Here is a 25622-nt window from a genome sequence, read left to right as displayed (position 1 = left end):
ATAAATAAAAGTGAAACGCATCTGGTGTAGTTCTTTTTAATTAAAATGCAGTTAGCTTAAAACGGATAACCTGTAGAAATATAGTGTGGATATGTTCGCATGCCAAAATATGTGGGCAAATTTTTAAAAGTGCTTAGCAATAGAGAAAGAGGCAGCGTGGTACCCCGCTTTTCAGTCAGAGTCGTTTAATAAACAGGACCGTATTCGCCCTTTTTGTGGTGCAATATGAGTGTTCTTCCGTTGGTATTAGCTGAAATGAAACCTGAATCCCGCGATCGGGGGGTGCTTTTCCCATTAAATTTTTAGTGTAAAAATTTATCTACAATTTTTCTCATCGTATTAAATAACAAAATGTGCGGGGAATTCAGGTTATTCATCATTTTTCAAAAAGAAATATTCATGGTGGAAAGATCTGTTTGTGATGTTGAGCGTTCCGTGACATTTGGTTAGCGTTAGGGTATCGGAAAGCAAGGAAGCACCTCCATCCCGCAACGGGTGTACACAATTTACCACAGCCGACACATGGTGGCAGAGCAAGCGCGCCAATGTCGTCGGCGCGGTAAGGGATCGTTAAAAAAATGTGCAGAGTGCGAAGGTGAGACGCGAGTGTTTTTGTCCAGCGCCGGTATTTATTTGCCCCGGCATGCCGCGAACAGCTGCCAAACAGCGCGCGTCCTCCATCACTGTAGTGACAGCGGCGGGGCGGTGTTGCCTTTCTGCTGTGCGTTCCTCCGGGTGTTTGTTTAACGGGCCTGGCCGTTCCGTGCTGCAGCGGCCGCTGCTGTGGACACGGCGTCGACAGACGGCTGTCAGCTCGCTGGCCTGTAAACCAGCCCAATTTTGGCCGGCGCTCGCTCGCGCAAAGCGTAGACTGGCAATATAAAGCGGCTGCCTCTCTCTGGACAATGTAAACCAGTAGCGGCAGCCGTCAGTGCTCTTCGCGTTAGCCTTAAGCCGAGTAGGAAAGGGAGCTTCTGCAGTGTATCGTCACCACCAAGAGCAACCTTCTACATCGACATGGATACTCTGCAAATCACATTTAAGTACCCGGCAGAGAGTTCATCGATCCACCTTCATAGTTATTCCAGTCCCGTATAGCTTGCGCAAAGAATGAACACTTATATCTCTCCGTACGAGCTCAAATTTCCCTTATTCTATCGTGTCGTTTCTCCCTATGTAGGTCGGTGTCAACAAAATATTTTCGCATTCGGAGGAAAAGGTTGGTGAATGGAATTTCGTGAGAAGATTCCGCCGCAGCGAAAAATGCCCTTCAGATGGTTCAAATGGCTCTAAGCACAATGGGACTCAACAGCTGAAGTCATCAGTCCCCTGGTTCTAGGCGCTACAGTCTGGAACCGCGCGACCGCTACGGTCGCAGGTTCGAATCCAGCCTCGTGCATGGATGTGTGTGCTGTCCTTAGGTTAGTTAGGTTTAAGTAGTTCTAAGTTCTAGGGGACTGATGACCTCAGATGTTAAGTCCCATAGAGCTCAGAGCCGTTTTCATCAGTCCCCTAGACTTAGAACTACTTAAACCTAACTAACCTAAGGACATGACACACATCCATGTCCGAGGCAGGTTTAGAACCTGCGACCGTAGCAGCAGCGCGGTTCCGGAATGAAGCGTCTATAACCGCTCGGTCAGAGCGGCCGGCAAAAACGCCTTTGTTCTGATGATGTCCACCCCAAATGCTGTATCATTTCAGTGACACTCTCTGCCGAAGTGGCCGTGCGGTTAAAGGCGCTGCAGTCTGGAACCGCAAGACCGCTACGGTCGCAGGTTCGAATCCTGCCTCGGGCACGGATGTTTATGATGTCCTTAGGTTAGTTAGGTTTAACTAGTTCTAAGTTCTAGGGGACTAATGACCTCTGCAGTTGAGTCCCATAGTGCTCAGAGCCATTTGAACCATTTTGACACTCTCTCCGCTATTTCGAGTCATAACAAAACGTGCTGCCCTTCTTTGAACTTTTTCGATGTACTCCGTCAGTCCTATCCGGTAAGAATCCCACACCGCTGAGCAGTATTCTAAAAAATGATTCAAATGGCTCTGAGCACTATGGGACTTAACTTCTGAGGTCGTCAGTCCCCTAGAACTTAGAACTACTTAAACCTAACTAACCTAAGGACATCACACACATCCATGCCCGAGGCAGGATTCGAAGCTGCGACCGTAGCGGTCGCGCGGTTCCACACTGTAGCGCCTTGAACCGCTCGGCCACCCCGGCCGGCAGCAGTATTCTAAAAGAGGACGGACAAGCGTAGTGTAGGCAGTCTCCTTAGTAGGTCTTTTACGTTTTCTAAGTGTCCTGCCAATAAACGCAGTGCCCGCATCTCGTGGTCGTGCGGTTGCGTTCTCACTTCCCACGCCCGGGTTCCCGGGTTCGATTCCCGGCGGGGTCAGCGATTTTCTCTGCCTCGTGATGGCTGGGTGTTGTGTGCTGTCTTTAGGTTAGTTAGGTTTAAGTAGTTCTAAGTTCTAGGGGACTGATGACCATAGATGTTAAGTCCCATAGTGCTCAGAGCCATTTGAACCAATAAACGCAGTCCTTGGTTAGCCTTTCCCGCAACATTTTCTGTGTCTTCCTTCCAATTTAAGTTGTCTATAATTGTAATTCCTATGTATTTAGTTGAATTTACAGGCTTTAGATTTGATTGATTTATCGTGTAACCGAAGTTTAACCGATTCCTTTTAGCACTCATGTGGATGATCTCACACTTTTCGTTAACTAGAGTTAATTGCCACTTTTCGCACCATACAGATATCTCTTCTAAATAGATTTGCAATTTATTTTGATCTTTTGATGACTTTATTAGTCGATAAATGACAGCATCATCTGCAAACAACCTAAACGGCTGCTCAGATTATCTCCCGAATAGTTTGTAGAGACAAGGAACAGCAAAGGACCTATAACACTACCTTCGGGAACGCCGGAAATAATTTCTGTTTTACTCTATTACTTTCTTTCAATTACTACGAACTGTGTCCTCTCTCACAGGAAATCACGAACCCAGTCAAGTTACTGATGTGATATTCCATAAGCAGGCAATTTCACTACATGGCGCTTGTGTGGTACAGTGTCACAAGCCTTCCGGAAGTCCAGAAACACGGAATCGATCTGAAATCCCTTGTCAATAGCACTAAACACATCATGTGAATAAAGAGCTAGTTGTGTTCCATAAGAACGATGTTCTTTAAGTCCATGTTGACTGCGTGTCAATAGACCGTTTTCTGCGAAGTGCCTCATAATGTTCGAACTCAATATATGTTCCAAAATCCTGCTACATATCGACGTTAATATAAGGGCCTATAATTTTGTGAATTACTCACTTTCTTGAATATTGGTGCGACCTGTGCAACTTTCCAGTCTTTGGGGCCGGGTCTTACCTTGAGCGAACGGTTGTATATGATTGTTAAGTATGTAGCTATTGCATCAGCATATTCTGAAAGGAACGCAATTGGTATACAGTCTGGACCAGAAGACTTACTTTTATTAAGTGATTTTAATTGCTTCACTGCTCCGAGGGTATTTAATTCTACGTTACTGATGTTGGCAGCTGTTCCTGATTCGAAGTTTGGAAAATTTACTTCGTCTTCTTATTTGAAGGCATATCGGAAGGTTGCGTTTAGTAACTCTGCCTTACCAGCACTGCCTTCGATAGTATCTCCATTGTTATTGCGCAGAGAATGCATTGATTATGTCTTGCCGCTTGCATACTTCACATACAAGCAGAATCATTTTAGATTTTCTGCCACGTTTCGAAACAAAGTTTAGTTGTGGAAACTAATATAAGCACCTCGCATTAAAGTCCGCCCTAAATTTCGAGCTTTTATAAACGATTGCCAATCTTGCCAGATTTTGCGTCTGTTTATATTCGTCTTTATGAAAGTACGAGGATTCGTTCAATAAGAAATGCCCCACATTCTTTTTTCTCAGAACATGTTTATTGTTAAGAGTCAGAATTTGATGAAAATATACATCAACATGCCTTGTCCATGTCCTATTTTTCTACATACTCTCTTTCACGTTCTATGGACGTATGCCACCGTTGTGGAAGAGCCTGTATTCTCTGCTGGTAAAACCTCTTGTCCTGTAGACGTAGCCATATTTTCACTACATGACTGACACTTTCGTAATTTTCAAAGTGTGTTCCTCGTAGAGAATCTTTAAGCAGCCCAAAGAGATGGAAGTCCGAGGGTACCAGTTCTGCACTGTAGGGTGAAGAGGCAATGATGTCCAACCCAATTTGGCAACGCGTTCCCGGATTTTCAGACTTGTGTGTTTGCATGTATTATTGTGTTGGAGCAAGATTTCTACTGGATTCTTGTCCGATCGAACATGTTGGAAACGGTTCTCGAGTTTATTCAGAGTCCTCACGTATGCCTCTTGATTTAATGGTTGACCTTCATGGCTTCACATCCACGAGAATGACGCCATCACAAGCCCAGAAGACTATCACCGTGACTTTTCCGGCAGAGGAGGTTCTCTTTGGATTTCTTCTTTTGTGGTGAATGAGGATGATGCCACTCAATGGTCCACCTCTTTGTTTCTGGCGCAAAGTGGTGTAACCAGCTTTCGTCACCCGTAACAATCCGTAAGAGATAGGTCTCTCCGTTCGCCTCAAAACGCTCCAACAATTCAGATGAAATGACCTTTCTTTCAATCTTGAGGTCCGCTGTGAGCATTCGTGGAACCCATTGTGAGCACCTCTTTGAGTATCCGAGAGTCTCGATCGCTGCAGACGCACTTCCAATGCTGACCGACGACTGTAGAGCTAATTGCCGATTTGTGATGCGCCGGTCGCCTCTAATAACAATTACAATTCAGCATGTCTGGAGCAGTGACTGTGACAGGACGTCCCGAGCGTAGAACTCCGTTTCTGCATTTCTTGAGGCTGTATCTTTCTATACCCATCGCCGACTGTACTCTTATTAACTACTGCATCGCCGTACACTGCACACAAACGTTTCTGGATGTTCTCCGGTTTCTTTTTTCTGCACACAAGAATTCAATAACAACAAGCTAGTTCACAGGCGCACAGAACAAACACCAAATGTGAAGCACCAAAAAGTACGTTTGTCTGTGTGTATTAATGGCTTTTTTTTAACTGTGGGGCGTTACTTATTGAACGACCCTCGTAAACGTTTCCAAAACACGCAGCCAGCATGTAGTCCTTGGGCAAAGGAGTACATAGTCGTTTCTGCGGGGGAGGGTGCGGGGTTCAGTTCTGTCTAAGTACAAACAGTTCATTCAGGTCAGTATCCCCAATTATTAGTAGTTAAACTGTAATAAAGTATTTCAACGTTTAGAGTTAGAATACAAGTTGTATATACTGAAAATTTCGATACAAGTGAATGGGACTCAAGACACTGCAGTCGAAAAATTGCGATTCTTCTTGATATTGATGTAAATCGCTCCAAAAATCTCTAGTACCTAGCGCCAGCAGACATGATGTCATGCGACAGTCCATTTCAGGTGCTTTCTCTCTCAGTGTAGTTACCCATATATTGTTTAATATTTCAAATCGGACAGCATTGCTTAAGTTAGTTCTTCAACAAAGGAAGAAATATCACTTTTTACTGAGAAGTTACATTAACACAATGGTACTCCTCTTCTAAACTGACTACATCAGACTGAGAACAAGATGTGAAACTAGAACTACACTACTGGCCATTAAAATTGTTACACCACGAAGATGACGTGCTACAGACGCGAAATTTAACAGAAGGGAAGAAGATGCTGTGATATGCAAATGGTTAGCTTTTAAGAGCATTCACACAAGGCTGGCGCCGGTGGCGACATCTACAACGTGCTGACATGAGGAAAGTTTCCAACCGATTTGTGATACACAAACAGCAGTTGACCGGCGTTGCCTGGAAAAACGTTGTTGTGATGCCTCGTGTAAGGAGGAGAACTGCGTACCATCACGTTTCCCACTTTGAAAAAGGTCGGATTGTAGCCTGTCGCGATTGCGGTTTATCGTATCGCTACATTGCTGCTCGCGTTGGTCGAGATCCAATGGCTGTTAGCAGAATATGGAATCGATGGGTTCAGGAGGGTAATACGGAACGCCAACGGCCTCGTATCACTAGCAGTGGAGATGACAGGTATCTTATCCGCATGGCTGTAACGGATCATGCAGCCACGTCTCGATCCCTGAGTCAACAGATGGGGACGTTTGCAAGACAACAACCATCTGCATGAACAGTTCGACAACGTTTGCAGCAGCATGGACTATCAGTTCGGAAACCATGGCTGCGGTTACCCTTGACGCTACATCACAGACAGGAGCACCTGCGATGGTGTACTCAACGACGAACCTGGATGCACGATTGGCAAAACTTCATTTTTTCGAGTGAAGCCTGGTTCTGTTTACAGCATCATGATGGTCGCATCCGTGTTGGCGACATCGCGGTGAACGCACATTGGAAGCGTGTATTGGACATCGCCATACTGCCGTATCACCCGGCGTGATGGTATCGGGTGCCATTGGTTACATGTCTCTGTTACCTCTTGTTCACATTGATGGCACTTTGAACAGTGGACGTTATATTTCAGACGTGTTACGACCCGTGGCTCTACCCTTCATTCGATCCCTGCGAGACCCTACATTTCAGCAGGATAATGCACGACTGCATGTTGTGAAACGTCCCCTGAGGAAACTTATGAATTACTATGCAGATAAACCTCTTACATTATTTGATTTTCAAGCAGGTGAGCAAAACTGAACGTACTTAGACATTCACTAAAGTTGCACACCATATTTTTAGCGCAACGCAATCTGACTTTCAGTAATCTCTACAAAAGGATGGCTCTGACTAACAATAACCTATACCTTTCATGAATTCTTACTTCACAAAAATCTTCGTTACTAGAACTACTGCATTGCAGCGAGCGCCAATACTACCAGCTAAATTAAAGATTCTAAATACTGAAGGCACTAACTACTGATAGGCATAGTTAGCAAATGAAATATTTTGATAGAGAACAAACAATGTATTTACCTTAATAGTGTTCAAAATACATTATATATATATATATATATATATATATATATATATATATATATATATATATATATCAGTTCATGACATCCAGTGTTACAAATGTTACTGTCTCTGTCCAGATCATCCGCTCTCAAAACTCCGCCATTTCACTCCCCACATCCACCACTGCTGGCGGCTCACCTCCAACTGTGCAACGCTATGCGCTGTTAACATCCGGCTGCCCAACACTACTATAGCAAACAACAATGAAAACAGACTGCACACAGCAGAGCCAGTGATTTTCATACAGTGCGCTCCGTGACGTTACCAATATAAAAACCTAAACAGCCTACTTACATAGCCCCCATGCTCCCCACAAGAAATTTTAGAAATTGTTTTGGGCAGTGGCCAATACAGATTTGAAGAAATTTTTCAAAATTGCAATAACAAAGAAATCAAATGCAGACACTTATTGATACAATTTTGGTCAAAAGCTAAAATTTTCTCACACTCCATAAAGACAGTCTAGATCATTCATCACAGTATTAATTACAATTTTATGCACAAAGTCTGAGCAGTAACAGAAAATACACATGGGAGTAATAGATTTCCATGCAGTTTTGAAGAAGTAGTGTTGTCCTTCCAATGGAAAGACAGTGCTGACTCTTGACATGCAGACAGGTAATGGGCCACAACAGAGCAAACCCACAGCAGAGTCAGTCGAAGTTGAAGAATATTGGTTGGTAGGTCATCACAAAGCAGACCCACTGTAGTCCTTGTAGAGATGGCCAGCAGCCATCTGCTGCTGCGAGTGTGCAGGTGCACAATCACCATCGAAGAGTCTTGCAGACAATATAGCAAGTCCATAAGCCACCACTTGTGTACTCACAAAGTTTTTGGAATTGTCCTTAGAACCAGTCTCTTGCTGAATTATTAACACACGTGCAAACACTAACAGTTCCAACTTCTCACATATTGTGCATATACTATGACCAACAGAAACATGTGGAGTGAAATGTAACTTAATTTCAAGAACTGGTGTCTATACAATTATAAATTTACAACATAAGAATACAATTAAAAAGGTACAAAATACATCATTAGGGAACATAATAGTACAGATAACATTTGTAGTAATACAGGCTTTATAAAAGAATAGAAATAAACATGTACATCAGTGTTACAGGAATTATGACATGCGTAAATAAAAAAAATAATGAGAATAGTTTTCGAAACATTAATTTCACGCATGAGCATTGAAACAGAACAGAATTAATAATGTCTAAACATCTTTATGAAGTAAATAACATATTATTAATGCAAATTATATTTGAGGATAACAGTATTCCTCATCATAGTGAATGTAGCTGAGTATTAGAAAAATTCTACAACATAAATCGTATCAGATAAACACATAAAGACAGGAAGAACACAAATACACAAGAGTACACAAACATATAGCGGAATAATACAAAAGGAAAGGACAGGGGTTGTTTTACTGCAGTATTTTGCAAACAAAACTTTCTTTACTTTTTGGAGATATCCCCTCATTCATCATTATTCCCAAAAAGTCCTATTTATACTTCCTTTCTGTATTCCATCCATATTTCTTTCAAATTAATTATTTCTCATTGTACAATACTCATTTTGGCCCAAATCTTTTTCATATGCATTCTTTCCCTGTTCTACATAGTCAGTTTCTTATATAGTCCACCCCCTCTTAAGCTAACTTAAGTCTACTGAGCTCAGATATATGTACTAAGGGACGAGGCAATGCAGTAGTACAAAACAATTAACACAAACAGCAATGACAAAAAATGCAAATTGGCAAAGCAAGCAGCAGTAAATCTAAATTAGCAGAGCAAACACAACATTACAACCAATATGAGCCAATGTGCAGCAACAAGAAAAATAAATCAGTAGTAAAACTGGCTTAACAGAGTAATACAAAGTGAAATTCAGTAGCACTATGCCTGGCAAACAGCAGCAGGAAATGCTATAACGTATATCTAAACATGTCAAAGCTCAAGCAGAAAAAATAACACAGCAAAGATAGTAAATGTCTAATAACTATGTCAGATCTTATCACTAGAGTGATGCATCACCTTAACTTACACTACTAAAAAGTTACCAGTCATTGACAAAAATTATGTATGCAATTCCTGTGAGGGGAAATGTCTTTTTGTGCTCCCTCGTTGTTTTTAAGTAGATCATAAAGTTATTATTTACTGGATCTGTAGGCATAAAATATCTATATTAGTACATCTATAAAATTTTATTTTAACCAATGCTGCAGTGCAGCTAGAAACTAGATATTAAACAAAATGGGCAAATAAATATATAAAGGTAGGTGTGAAATATCATTCACTAGGCAAATGGCGTCTCCAAAGGCAGTAAAAAATCTCTCAGCTAGAAAGACAATAGATATAAAATGTTTCTCATCATTTCATTAGGCATTTTAGTAAATATCATATATTAAGAGCTCCACAGTGTAATCATGTGTTTTCAAGTTTGAGTGTGTCGTAATTGCAATGCTTTCTACAAATAAATGTCAATAGCAAGGATAATGGCCTCTCTTTTTTCCACCTAATAGCTTTCTTTTTTCAGCTGGCTGGCACAGCTGGCTGCTCACAACGCATTACATCAAGGTCACTTGGCTTTCTCACCGAAATATTTACGATAGCAGTTTGCACTACAGTGACAGTCTCATACAAAAAATTTCACAGGTCGAGAATTTGCGTTACAAATGTGTAGAAACAAAATCCTATAAATACAACAGTGTCCAAAAAATTTTCGGTGGCATTGTGATACATTCACACATGTACACACATTTCATAATTCTTAAAGTACAATTCTTGGTTTCCAACATCCTTTTCCGCAAATCGAAGTCCCTAACCACTGCTCATTTTTCCTTACCTTATTACACATATACATATTCGTCGACACTTCAATATTTCATCATAATAAATACGTAGCATAATCAAATTCCTCATATAGCATCAGCTTATTGATCATAAACATACATCAGCAGCATAATACACATCGTCATCGTAATAATAACATCATAAAAACTCAGCCAAATCTCAAAAACGTCGTAGGTGTCTGCAGTAATTTCAAAACCTAAAAAATTTCTCTGCTCATTTCCTTAGTGTCATCTTCCTCAAATGTACTTTAGAAATCATGATCCCATACCAAATACGTCATTCAAAGCTCTCATAGTATCACAATGGTTCCAAAAAATATGAACAGTTCACTCAGTGCAGACAAAAATACAATTTCATAAGTGTGAAATTATCCAACTGTGTAATTGCATAAACATGTGTCACTGATGTAGTAAAAAGAATGTTTGTTTCTCTGTCAAAGAATCAGATAGCTGTGTAATTCTGTGTTAGAGAAATATGGTACCGATGTGTAAAATTGTATAAGCAAATACCATATTGGCTAAGGCTCCTTGTGCTTGCCAAAGACATGGTACACAAAGTAAGCATGTACCCCCCTGAGGATTAATGTATTTACACCCTCAGGTGTTACCGATTACAGCAATCAAATGAAATGTATCACCGAAAACTTTCTTTGTATCTTTGTGATTCAAAGATCTTTAAAAAAAAAGTTTTAAGTACAAAATTAATCACTCAAATACGTGTACTGCAGCGCAAAACTGAGCGTCTTGTTGTAAGATAATCTATGTCATTACTTAACGGTAAAAATGTGCGCGGTGTCGTAATTATCGTCATCCATAAGCAAAGTTCTGTAGAAGTCAATGTACTTACCTCGTAATAAACAAAAGTGAAATGCTATGAGTATAGAATCGTAGTTATTACGTTCATTACTGTGATAAAGAAAGTACTATCCTGTAACGTATTGTTGTGCTACGAAAAAGGCTGTCCCATTGTAGCTATACCACAAAAGTTACTACTAAAACATGTTTTATTTTCCATAAGAATTCAGAAAAACTGTGCAGATATAAAACAGATACAGCATAAAAGCAACAATGTAAATTATGTCACACATTAGTAGCGTCGTGATATAATCGTGTAGCTGTCAAGGAAACCAAGTGCTAAGTCATTTTTAATCTCACAGAATGTACTTCAAATGAAGAATGTAATTTCAAGTAAACCAAAATGTTGCATTAAGGTCTCATTAGTATGTGAGCCTTATAGTCGTTATGTAATCATGCAAGTAACAAGCAAGAATGTACACATACAGTAACACTGTGTCCACTGTTCACTATCACAATGCAGTGGTAATTACTGTCTAAATATGTTCCCTAGGTTCTAGACTGGATAGTTAACTTTAAACATTGTTGCATGTTAACAGTTTCTAAGTCTAACAAAGCATACTAATAACGTGAAGTGAAACGTTTTATGGCAAAGACAAAGTTAAAAGCAGATTATCTCTCAATAAATGGTTTTACATGTGAAATGTAGTGTAATTCTTTACTCTCCGAGTGTGCAGGGTTTCAAGTTCAAAGTAATTATCATAGTGTATAAGTCAGTAAGGAATGCTAAAATTTTTCTCAAGGTTAGCGTGTATGTTATTTTTCGCTGAGCCAGCCGACACACGTGGCTGCCTGGGGTGCGAATCATTGTCTGTCTCTTTGTTGGCGCGCATTGTTATTGGGATTAGGAGACCTAACTTCTACAAATTCACCTTGTCGAGAGGGCCCTGCCCTGTTTGAATCCCGCCAGTTCTGATTCAATTCAGGTCTGTCGTTATGATTATATCGTCTGTCGTCATGTCGGTAGATTCCATAATTTCTTCCTTGTTGGTCACATGCTGTAGAATTCCTCCCTGAACCGTAACTGCACACTGAACTCTTGTGTCTGAAGTTATTCTGTCTCCCTTGCTAATAATTGTTTTGGTTCCCATATTGTATGTTTCTATGAGTATCTCTGTCATATTCATTACTATGGAAATGCGATCTTTCTCGGTAACTATTATTCTGCCAACGGTTGTTATACGGGTGGTGTCTGTTTTGGTCACGATTTACGTTGTAAGAATAGCCTTGTCGTGTCCAGTTATTATTTCTGTCATCAGGGAATTGTGACGGATGTGACCTGTAATAGTTGTGTTCCTGCTTTTGTGTCCCGCGATTGTCAGTGTCAATTTCCAATTCTTGTAACAGTCCCTGAAAAGCTTCAATGTCGTCTTTGCAACGTCGTGCCAAAATAATATGTCGTACCTGTTCAGGCAATTTGATTAAGCAAATTCCAATGAGTTCTGAGGGGCTGTATGGGTTTGAAAGATATTGATTCTTATGTAACATGTCTTCGAAATATTTGACAAGACTAGAAAATTCAGATTGTTCGAAATCTTTCATCATTATGATGCTATGTTTTACTCGGTCTTGTCTAGCTTGAGACCAATATGCTGAGAGGAAGGCATGATAAAATTCTCCTTCACTGTGACAATCGTGAATGACCGATTGCATTCTTACAGCTGGTTCATTCTCTAAGTAGCCACACATAAATTCGAATCTGTGCTCTAAAGACCAGCTGGGAGGAAAACAATGAGAGAATTGATGAAGCCACGCTTGTGGGTGAATGTCGTTGCCGGAATTCTTAAATGTTTTGAATTTACGTGTAGTAATAAACAGCTTATAGTCAAAATCATCATGTCGGCGAGTCGCATGTCGGTCATTTTTACGTCGTTTCGGCGGTTCCATCTCAAAATTCGTGTACCTTGCGAATTTCTTTCATAATTTCCGAAGTGCCCTGTGTTATTATTTTGTGGCTGGTCCGTATTTCTATGTCCCTCTTCTCGTATTGGAGCGCGAGTGTCTTCTGAAATATGTAATTCTTGTATTACCTGTGTCAACTGATCTCGTACTTCCCTGATTTCTCTTTGGCGTTGCGTATTAATTTGATTCTGACTTTGTTTGAATTTCCTAATTTGTTCGTACTCTTATGTATCATTAAAGACTACCGGTCTTGAACCATTCACATTATCATCTATCTTCGACTACTTTATCTGATAATGAAGTAATTTCCTCCATGTGTCTATCTGAACCAATTTTCAGAGTATCTACTGTGTCCTTTAAGTTTTCCTAAGGTTTTGCAACTAGCGTAACCGAATCGGTAGATGCAACCGAGTCAGTTTTAACCCACAAGGTCTCGTGATTATCATGAACTATAGTTAGCAGTTATGGCTGCTTCGTGATTCTGTAATGCATTTTCATGCCGCGAAAATGAAAAATGCTCACAAATTTGTGTTGTTACGTCATTACAGACTTTTGGACATTTCGATTCGATGTTATGTAACTCAGTAGTTAAATCTTCATGTGTTTATTCAAGCGTGGTGTCCAACCTTTGAAGATTTTGTTCAATTTTGTCTAACTTTTGAAGATTTTGTTCCATTGTGTCTAACTTTTGGAGATTTTGTTCCATTCTGTCTGACTGTTGCTGTGTTTGTCTCTGATTTTGTTTCGTTTGTTGCATTAATTGCAATAATAATGTATTTGTGTCTGAAATCTGTTCCTCTATGCTTTTCGGCAGTGCATTTGCACCGGCAACATTCACATTTTGACGAGCAGAAAATGTGTCTTGACTTATTTGAGAAAACGATGAGGACCCAAAACCTGAATCTAGAGTATTTGCGAGATTGTGTCCTGTCATTTCGGATTCCTGAGGAGAGCTGTTGCCGACCGATCGATCGACTGTTTCACTGTCTACACCATTATTTGCAACCCACTCCATTTCCCTATGCACAGTTACAAAATTACTAGTTTGAACATTAGTTAATTCATTACACGGTGGCGCTAACACACTGCTATCGTCTTCACTGTCATTTCGCAGTTTACTTTGGAGCCTAGTGCTACGTTTTTCACACGCCATTATTGTCACAATATTTCACACGACAACACAGAAAAGCACAATTTGAAGAGCAAAATAAGAAAACACATTAACATAGCACTGAAAATAATATCTCGTTAATTGCAAGCGCTGCTGCGAAATACTTGGTGAAAATCTACATGCATGCCACAACTGTTTTGCTGTACAACAATGAAAAACAACAACTACAAAGGAAATTCTCTCTATAATTACACTCTAGCAATAAACATTAGCTACACTAATTACACAAATTACAAGAAAAAATCAGAAGATTCCAGTCAGGTATCCTCGGCTAAGGGTTGACGTATGAAACGTCCCCTTAGAAAACTTATGAATTAATATGCAGATAAAACTCTTACATTATTTGATTATCAAACAGCTGAGCAAAACTGAACGTACTCAGACATTCACTAAAGTGGCACACAATATTTTTAGCGCAACGCAATCTGACTTTCAGTAATCCCTACATAAGAATGGCCCTGAGTAACAATAACTTATACCTTTCATGAATTCTTACCTCACAAAAATCTTCTTTACTACAACTACTGCAATACAGCGAGCGCCAATGCTGCCAGCTAAATAAAAGATTCTAAGTACTGAAGACACTAACTACTGATAGGCATAGTTAGCAAATGAAAGATTTTGATAGAGAACAAACAATGTATTTACCTTAATAGTGTTCAAAAGTCATTATATATATATATATATATATACTCCTGGAAATGGAAAAAAGAACACATTGACACCGGTGTGTCAGACCCACCATACTTGCTCCGGACACTGCGAGAGGGCTGTACAAGCAATGATCACACGCACGGCACAGCGGACACACCAGGAACCGCGGTGTTGGCCGTCGAATGGCGCTAGCTGCGCAGCATTTGTGCACCGCCGCCGTCAGTGTCAGCCAGTTTGCCGTGGCATACGGAGCTCCATCGCAGTCTTTAACACTGGTAGCATGCCGCGACAGCGTGGACGTGAACCGTATGTGCAGTTGACGGACTTTGAGCGAGGGCGTATAGTGGGCATGCGGGAGGCCGGGTGGACGTACCGCCGAATTGCTCAACACGTGGGGCGTGAGGTCTCCACAGTACATCGATGTTGTCGCCAGTGGTCGGCGGAAGGTGCACGTGCCCGTCGACCTGGGACCGGACCACAGCGACGCACGGATGCACGCCAAGACCGTAGGATCCTACGCAGTGCCGTAGGGGACCGCACCGCCACTTCCCAGCAAATTAGGGACACTGTTGTTCCTGGGGTATCGGCGAGGACCATTCGCAACCGTCTCCATGAAGCTGGGCTACGGTCCCGCACACCGTTAGGCCGTCTTCCGCTCACGCCCCAACATCGTGCAGCCCACCTCCAGTGGTGTCGCGACAGGCGTGAATGGAGGGACGAATGGAGACGTGTCGTCTTCAGCGATGAGAGTCGCTTCTGCCTTGGTGCCAATGATGGTCGTATGCGTGTTTGGCGCCGTGCAGGTGAGCGCCACAATCAGGACTGCATACGACCGAGGCACACAGGGCCAACACCCGGCATCATGGTGTGGGGAGCGATCTCCTACACTGGCCGTACACCACTGGTGATCGTCGAGGGGACACTGAATAGTGCACGGTACATCCAAACCGTCATCGAACCCATCGTTCTACCATTCCTAGACCGGCAAGGGAACGTGCTGTTCCAACAGGACAATGCACGTCCGCATGTATCCCGTGCCACCCAACGTGCTCTAGAAGGTGTAAGTCAACTACCCTGGCCAGCAAGATCTCCGGATCTGTCCCCCATTGAGCATGTTTGGGACTGGATGAAGCGTCGTCTCACGTGGTCTACACATCCAGCACGAACGCTGGTCCAACTGAGGCGCCAGGTGGAAATGGCATGGCAAGCCATTCCACAGGACTACATCCAGCACCTCTACGATCGTCTCCATGGGAGAATAGCAGCCTGCATTGCTGCGAAAGGTGGATATACACTGTACTAGTGCCGACATTGTGCATGCTCTGTTGCCTGTGTCTATGTGCCTGTGGTTCTGTCAGTGTGATCATGTGATGTATCTGACCCCAGGAATGTGTCAATAAAGTTTCCCCTTCCTGGGACAATGAATTCACGGTGTTCTTATTTCAATTTCCAGGAGTGTATATCAGTTCATGACATCCAATGTTACAAATTTACTGTCTCTGTCCAGATCATCCGCTCTCAAAACTTCGCCATCTCACTCCCCACATCCACCACTGCTGGCGGCTCACCTCCAACTGTGCAACCCTACGCGCTGTTAACATCCAGCTGAAGAACATTATCATAGCAAACAACAATGAAAACGAGCCACAGACTGCACACAGCACAGCCAGTGATATTCATGCAGAGCGCTACGTGACGTTACCAATATAAAAACCTAAACAGCCAACTTAGAGTTGCAGGTCCTGTACGGGCCTTTCTGGATACAGAAAATGTTCGACTGCTGCCCTTTCCAGCACATTCTCCAGATCTCTCACCAACTGAAAACGTCTGGTCAATGGTGGCCAAGCAACTGGCTCGTCACAATACGCCAGTTACTACTCTTGATGAACTGTGGTATCTTGTAGAAGCTGCACGGGCAGCTGTACCTGTACACGCCATCCAAGCTCTGTTTGACTCAATGCCCAGGCGTATCACGGCCGTTATTACGGCCAGAGGTCTAACTGTGTACTGATTTCTCAGGATCTATGCATCCAAACTGCGTGAAAATGTAATCACATGTCAGTTCTAGTATAATATATTTGTCCAATGAATACCCGTTTATCATCTTTATTTTAATTGCCAGTAGTGTATTTTCCTGTATTTTTAACATCTTCACAATTTCTCCATTGGGTAATTACAGTTTTCCCGCTTTACTTTGAAAAAAGAATTTAATTTGCGCTTGCAAAGTTTCCTCCCGAGCTTTTGGCTCCATAATAGTTCCTAAAAAGAGGCAACGAACATGTGAAACGTTCGATGTTGATGTGTTGTGGCATTGTAGTGCCAAAATAATCATAAATGCTCTATGTTAAAAAATAAAGCAGAGCAATCAGTCGCAATCCCATTAGTTTTTATTACTCTTGCATATCTGGATTTCGGCTATAAACAGCCAACGTCAGAGCGTTTGAGTTACCGTCCAATAAACTTTCGGCAGTACATGTCACCATACGATATCACTGGAGTCAAAGCAGAAGGAAACTGTTTCCTTCTGCCTATAAACAAGTAATATCGTATGGTGACATGTACTGCTACAAGGTTATTGGACTGTAACTCAAACGTACTGAGGTTGACTATTTATAGCCGAAATCCAGATACGGAAGAGTAACAAAACCTAATGGGATTGCGACTGACTGCCGTGTGCCTCTCCTTCCTACGGTCTCTGTACACAAGAGTTCCTTACGGAATCGAAGTTAGTTGAAAAAAAAAAAAAAGAATGAAAGTAGTCTAAGTAAGGTGATATTTCCTAGAACGTGTGTTTGTTGATATGTAATCTGAAAAGTGGGAAATTACATAGAATGAAACGTTTAAAAATTCACCTGACTGATTTTGGCAATGCTCCAGAACTGGAGTTTCCACACTTTCTGTCATTGCATACCACACGACATTTTTAATAATTCCCGGGTATCGTGATAGCATGTTCACCTTATAACGAACCCTGGGGTGGAGAAGGGTTTGTATAAACAGTTGAGCGATGACTGCCGCAGAGGTGAGGAACAGTGTGGAGTAATAATTTCCGCCATCTTGCTCAGTGCTGCCAACACATAAGGTGTTCTTGCGTCATGCCGAACAACTACTGTGATGGAAATGTGACACAAACTAGTAATAAGGTTACTTCGAACATGTTCCCACGTGGCACTTACTTGTGCGGGATAATATGCATTTAAATTAAGGCAGTTCTCATACAAATATTCAGTGAGTAATACAAGAATAACATTTAAAATATATATTTCTTTCTTCACAAATAATATAAACCAGTTTTACAAGAGAATAATAAATTAAACATCTAGCATGGTAAATTAGTGTTCAAAAAGTAAATAAATACAGGATCAAATTAAACTTCGACGCCAAATCATACTTCAGAATCACTAATTAGACAGTTTCCAAATTTAATTCCTGATGACAGAAAATCTAAATGTTTTAGATGGAAGCTTGTTGCTGCTTACATTTAATCAGAGCTAGTAAGTCTGGTGATTGAACCCAACTTCCCACCAAAGCCTTCTTCAGTACTAATGCTGATACGTATTAATTTTTAATGTATAACTACTCAGAAAACCCACTGTCACACATGTGAGTAGTAACATACAACACCAAAAATCGGACTGCTTGTTTCAAACAGAGGGGTACTATACTGGTGTTCAGTTTTTGTTCACACCCACTGAGGAAGTGGAGCTTTCTTTATGAAAGCATCTTCCACTGAGCTGTCATTAGTCAGGACGATGAAAGTTGTTAACCATTGGTAACATTCAGAGAAGCGTCATGAATGGCAAATTTTGAGTAACACCTACACAGTTCTCTCATTTCCATGTTGAAATTTACTTCTTCTGCCAAAACACACCAGAGATTGCACAGTTGCACCTCAGTAACATGTTGTTCATATGAAACTGCGAGAGAATTGTGAAACAGTGCTAAACTAAGTTTATTAAGTGAGTTACTGAGGCAACGTAAGGTCACTGTCTTACGAAAAAGCACATCTTCGCTACAACGTAAACGTGTAATATCTTCACGTACGTCGTTTCAAAACCGAAAGCATTTCTCATTGCTATAGCTATCGGTGGCCCTTAAAAATCACATTCTTTCATCGAAAACGTGTGTTGTTAGTGGAATATCACGGTTGATAATGAAGTTTCTCATAATAACCATGCGCCGATATACTCGCCGCTGTGTGTGCTAACATTTTTCAAAATCTCCTTTCTGTATCTCACTATATAAACGAAATACGTGAAATATAAGGAATGTAGCAGATGTTTCACTCTGGCTTTATCTCTCGCGATCATAAATGAGTGTGCTACATCAGATCTATATTCTCGACAATGGTGACAGAAAGAAACCTCCACCAAAGTCTAAAGAAAAATTCAATTTCGCGCAGTGTCTTACTTCCACATTAATATTAAAATAACTATGACTATTAACGAAATGATGGGCACGTCTTCTAGAACCTGACATATAAGACAACAAGTAAAGCATAAATGGCATAAATTATATTTTTTACCGAATAGTTTCTGTAAAATCGTTTAAGAAAAATTGAAGGGCGTGCACCTCGATTCCCCATTAATGTAAGAGTACAAAATAAATGCCCAGTCTTTGGAAGCGGTAATATCCGTCAAGTTTCTGGGTGTGACCGTTCGAAATAACCTCAAATGGAATGATCAGATTATACAAGTAACGGGTAAGGTGAACTCTAGACTGCGGTTTATTGGTAGAATCCTGAAGCGATGCAGTTCTTCAACAAAGGAAATAGCTTACAATAAGTTAGTTCGTCCAGTCTTAGAGGCCTGTTCGTCTGTATGGGACCCTTACCACTTGGGTCTGATTCAAGAGACTGAGACTGAGAAGCTCCGAAGAAGAGAGGGAAGATTCGTAACAGGTACATTTAGCCATCTCGAGAGCGTTACAAATCTCATAGAAAGTATGAAGTGGGACACACATTTGGAGACACATGTCACGCTAAACTGAAGGGGCTGTTCACTAAATTCCGAAATCCGATCTTCACCAAGGATGTAGAGCATATATTATTACCACTAACTTTCAAATCGCACAATGATCACCACTCAAAGATAAGGGAAATTAGAGCTCGTAGTGAGGCGTTCAGACAGTCGTTTTTCCCTCGCGCGACACGCGAGTGGACAGAAGGAGTGGCGGGGGGGAAAGGGGGGGGGGAAGGCGGCAATATGACTTTGGCACAAATTGTGCCCTCTGCCACACACCGCTTGGTGGCTAGCGGAGTATATATGTAGATGTCATCGCCGACCGGCCGGAAAGTGACATCACTGTCGGCCTCCCCTTTCGAATAAACTCACGAAAACTCACGAACCCGTCCAGCGCTTCGGACGAAAATTGGACATTGTGCGTAGGCCACAGTATAGTGCGCGGACTCTACCTGCGTATCTTCACACAGTAGCGTAAATAGCTGTTAATTCAGAGCCCTCGCATTGATGAAATTTACAGCCTGTTAAAATAAAATAAAGAATTTTGGATCTTCAGACATATACTTAGGAGTCAATGTTCTCGGCGTAATATACAGTGTGCTTCGACAACCATGTTCAACTTCTTCGCTTTTGCGGCTAGACCTTTTAAGTGACTGAATCTCTACAAATACCACCACATTTTTGCCACGGAATACCTAATGTGAAATGGGGCTACTTAAGCCAATTCTTAACTGTAACAGAAACCACTCGTTTATAGGTGTCTTATGTTAAACCACATTTGACACTTCTATAAACTTTTCAACATAAAAAAAAGTTTTGGTAGAATCTTGTCGATGTTTACACGAAAGTTTTCGTGCGGCTTTGTAACTGCTGCCAACTTGTGTGGTCTACCAATGTGTAGCGCTGCAGCAGTCATTACAGAGTGAACGGTTTATTGTTGCTGCAGTATTTTCGCTTTGTTGCGCGTTACGTTGAATGAATATATTTCAAGTTATGTTGGAAAGTGGTGATATTAAATTTCGTTGGTAAACATCATTACAGTTAGCAAAGTTTTGAAGGGTATAAAATTGTACTAAAATTGATCTGGAACAAAAATAATCATCTAAATTCACCTTCAAATATCAAACAGTTTTCAAAGATATAGAGAAAAACTGTCATATATTACGTACTCAACAGCACCAAAAAAAGCTTGCATACTAAGAAGAGTAATCCCAATATCAGCATTCAAAGATTACCTTGCAAAATGACTGTTGTTACTAGAATGGCTTGAGTAACCCCGTTTTAGGATACTTTAAACAAAGAAAGGTCAATCATATTGAAAAAATTTTCAGCTGTAGCATTTGAATTAAGCTGTTTGGATGTAAAATCTCTTCTCTTATCTCTTCTGGACGGTCAGAACGTACAAAAGCGACTAGCTGCGCCATATTTGTGACGTCTGTACTACAGTGTATTTGAAGAGCGAAATATGTGCACTCTTGAAGTTGTAACGACAACATTTATTCAGTACTGGAAGACATGTCTTTAGTTTACTTTATTGTTGGATAACGGAACATTTTGTATTCTTTTGCAGCTTTTTTCCCCAAAACTGTTTGGACCACGTCTTTAGCTGTGGACGGTAAGAGGGACTCAGGTATGAGATTTTCATCAACTGACTTGTTTCTGTCAGCATTTATGAAATTTACGATGCATTTACAAAACCCAGGTTTCCTTCAAAGCAAGGTCTGTAGGTTTACCAACTAACTCAGAGTGCTTAGAACTTTGATGAAGTTTTAATAAAGAAGGCTTCATGCTCTGATTTGAAAGCGTCTCTAGGCATAGAACACTTTGGGGAATTGGGTTATCACTGGTTCCTGAACCAGCCTTTACTGTATGGCCAAATTGCGGTTAGGTGTTCTTTTAGATTTTTTATCTGCATCATTGGATGCAGAAGGAGTTTCCTGGCTTAAAAGTCGCTTCATGGCTAACTTGACCAATGACATCTAAGTCATAGATTCAAGTTAAACTCCACAACAGAATTATACAGGTCAAGATTCAGCTCCTTGTAATATGCACGCTTCGGTTTCAGAAGCAGTCTTTCTTCATATCACGATATCATTCGACGTAACGCTCAACAAAGCGAAAATACTGTAGCAACAATAAACCGTTCACTGCGTAATGACTGCTGCAGCGCTACACGTTGGGAGACCGCTAAATTTGGCAGCAGTTACAAAGCCGCACGAAAACTTTCGTATAACCATCGACAAGTTTCTGTCAAAACATCGCCACTGGCAAAACAAGATTCCCGGCCAAGGCAGCTTGATTGGGGTACAGCGAACTATGTTCCTATGATTTACATTTCTGTTTTGCACTCTTTTGGCCTTAAATTCAAGAATGTGATTGCACGCAATTGCTCACATGTAACTCGATGGCTTTTCTTAATTTAAAATTAGAAAGCTTTTCTATGTAAGGACATACATCATACCATTCCCATTTCTTTCGCACTCATGTAGGGGCAATCCGAGTAACTGACGCTCATCATATATAAATGTCAAGCAACCTTGCAGCTCCTTACTTTGTACGCTAATGGCAACTGCATTCGCGTTATGTAACCATTCCGTACAGCTTGTCCTACTTTTCTTGAGGCAATGGTTCCTACTACAGCTAAGAATTCGTCGATAGAAATCGGAAGTTACCGTGACGTTTTCTACCGTGCTTGCCAGTCTGCACGAGCTGACATTCATTCAAGTGGCATTCCATTACGCACTGAACTGTTGACCTTGAGCCGTTTCATTAATTTAATTTAATTTAATTTCATATTCATAGCTACGAATAAGTACCAAGTCTGAATATAAACGTAGCGGTAATGCGCTTTCACGAAAACTTGTTATTTCCTTGTCTCATTTCCATCACAGCAAGAGGTCAGACCGCAACACAAACTGCAAATATCAACTGTCTGAGAGATATCCACCCATAAAATTCGACTGAACAAGCTATATTGCTATTGGTTTATGGCAGAAAAACAGGTCCACCATGCGAGATTTACGTGATTTCGCCGTATTCAACAATGTTAAGTTTCCTTCACCGTCTTATCAATTTTTGCTGTTTTGCTGATGAACATAATTTGAAAATATTCTCAAAATTATATATATTTAAGACATCATTTGTAACTTTGTCATATCAGGGAAGGATCAGCAGCTCTTTAAAACTATTACCGAAATGAAATATGAATAAAAAGCGAAATTATAGATTTAAAAATGCCAAACTAAAGGATGGCTTCTCTGTGACTTGCCTCTTTCCGATACAACAGGCCTTGTGGTCATGGTGATAACATTCCTGCAAATGAGTAATGAAACGTTTCCCGTTCGTTTACGGTAGTTAATCTATACATTACAGTAGATATAAAGTCTAATTTCTACGCTTAAAGTGTTGCTCCCCAGTGGGTTTTCTGCAGTGTTATTCTTATTTTTGATGCATTAAAAAGGGCTTATTTAAGTGGTAGCCCCTATGTTTATTTTCACGTAAGATAAGCATCAATATTTAATCATAATATTTAACAGTACTCCACTATACCAAAAAATAAACAAAAAATAAAGACATCATTAAATACCTCCTCAGGTGAAATGGTCCGGCAGCACAGTCTGTCACGCTATGTATTGCAACTCCGTTCCTGCTTTCAGTGTGACGAAATGTTTTAAAAGTTCCACTAACTGTACTCATATATGTCGTTTACCTCTTAAATAAACAAACACACGCTGGGTAATTGGTCAGTGATCCAAGGACACAGTCAGCGCCTATTATTATGCCATTGGAAGTAGGTCCAACTTATAAATTAGGTACACTGAAGGGCGTTCACAGAAATTTTTCCATATGGGGAGGGGGCCGGGACGCAAGACTTTAAAATTCCCATCTTTTATACAGATGAGCTGCACAGTGTCGACCTATGTCAGGTCACATCTAAGCGGAATAAATGGCACGGAACACATATTACACTGGCGTGACAAAAATCGTGGGGTAGCGATGTGCACATGTACAGATTGAGGTAGTATCGCGTACACAAGGTATAAAAGGGCAGCGCTTCGGCGGAGCTGTATTTGTACTCAGGTGATTCATGTGTAAAGGTTTCCGACGTGACGACGGCAGCACGCAGGAATTAACAGAATTTGAACGCGGTACGGATATTGGAGCTAGACATATAGGATATTTCATTTCGGAAATCGTTAGAGAATTTAATATTCCGAGATGTACAGGACGTTTCAGGCACAACTCACCATGCACAACTCAGTGGCCTACGGCCTTCTCTTAACGACAGACAGCAGCGGCGTTTCCGCCGAGTTGTCAGTGCTGACAGACAGGCAACACGGCATGAAACAACCTCGGAAATCAGTGTGGGACGTACGACGAACGTATCCGTTAGAGCAGTGTGGCCAAATTTGGCTTTATTGCGCTATGGCAGCAGATGGCCGACGCGGGGGCGTTTGCCTTCAGCGCCTCTCCTGGACTCGTGATCATATCGGTTGGACCCTAGACGACTGTAAAACAGTGATCTGGTCGGATGAGTCCCAGCTTTGGTTGGTAAGAGCTGATGGTAGGATTCGAGTCCCGAGTTTAGTTGGTAAGAGCCGATGGTAGGATTCGTGTGTGGCGCAGACCTCACGAAGCTATTGATCCATGTTGTCGACAAGGCACTGTGCAAGCTAATGGTGGCTCCAAAAAGGTGTGCACTGTGTTTACATGGAATGGACTGGATCTTCTGACTTATCTGAAGCGATCACTGACTGGAAATGATTATGTTCGGTTACTTGGAGACCATCTGTAGCTATTCATGAACTTCATGTTACCAAACGACGATGGAATTTTTGTGGATGACAATGCGCCATGTCACCTGGGTAAGTGTTCGTGACTGGTTTGAAGAACATTCTAGACAGTTCGAGAGAACTGACATGAACCCCATCGTACATTTGTTGGGAGTAATCGAGCGACCAATTCGCGCCCAAAATCCTGCACTGGCAACATTTTCGCAGTTACGGACGGCATGGCTCAGTATTTCTGCAGGAGACATTCAACAACTTGTGCAGTGCGTGACACGTCGAGTTTTTGCACTATACCAGGCAAAAGAACGTCAGACACCATATTAGGAGGTATCCCATGACTCATGCTACCTCAGTTTATATCACAGACAATTCGCGGTTTTCAAATCGACATACGAATAAAAACTCTGTGCCCAGTTTCCAGAGATTTAGGGGCGGGGGGGGGGAGGGGGAATCGATAGCCCCCTGTTGCTTCCCCTTGAAGACACCTAAGGGTACCCTGTTGTTACATCACTACAAACTAAACTTTGGGACGCTCTAATGTCTAAAGCAGTAAAAGTGTCCAAGTTTTGGCATTCAAAATCATGTTTAAAGCATGTTTTTTTTTTATTTCAAGTTTTAGTAATCTCAGACGCTGTGGTAGTATATAAAAAAATATAATAATATATTTTACTTGTTTGGTGATAATATCACGTAAAACTGTAATTCCCTGTTTATGTTGCGGTGCTTGATTTAAAGAGAAATGCTCATCATTAGCTCTGGGTTCTATTTTGGCTAGCATGAGGCTGTTAAGCAAACTCAATACCACCACAAGCATTTACGTAGACTTAGGAATTTTCTCGGTGCGTACATAACAGTTTTTTAAACAGAGCGTGCGACTCACCACCTTCTACAGTTAAGTTTGCGTGAATGGCTGCTATTATTAATACATATCTGCGTATATTATGGGGAGTGTTCTAATAAAAATTTCTTCTCAGGGAGCCTTATGGCAACTGGTTTGATTATGTACAAATTTTAAAACGATCATTAATACCAGAGATATTTTGGTTTTCATGAAAGGTAATAAAATGCTTAGCAAAGCAAAGCTAAGGAGATTCTCGTCATCTGCCGTTAAGGGCAGCCGGAACGATCCATCTCCACCATGTTAATTTTACGAAATGAAGGAACATTTTTTCTAAAACCATTAAACATATTGCTCTGAAATTTGGACTACATGTTGAGTGAATATTTCTCTACAAATTTGTAATGCCATGTCAAGAAATATTTATTGGTGTTTCTTTTACAATTTTTCCAAAGAAATGCTTATTTTTTCTCTAAATTTTTGCACTTTTTCTTCTATAACTCTTGAATTATACAATATTTTCTTACAATTTGTTATAAAAAGA

The sequence above is a fragment of the Schistocerca cancellata genome, chromosome 2 (genome assembly GCF_023864275.1).
Source record: "Schistocerca cancellata isolate TAMUIC-IGC-003103 chromosome 2, iqSchCanc2.1, whole genome shotgun sequence".
NCBI classification, from domain to species: domain Eukaryota; kingdom Metazoa; phylum Arthropoda; class Insecta; order Orthoptera; family Acrididae; genus Schistocerca; species Schistocerca cancellata.
Note: the sequence above shows the minus strand (reverse complement) of the source record.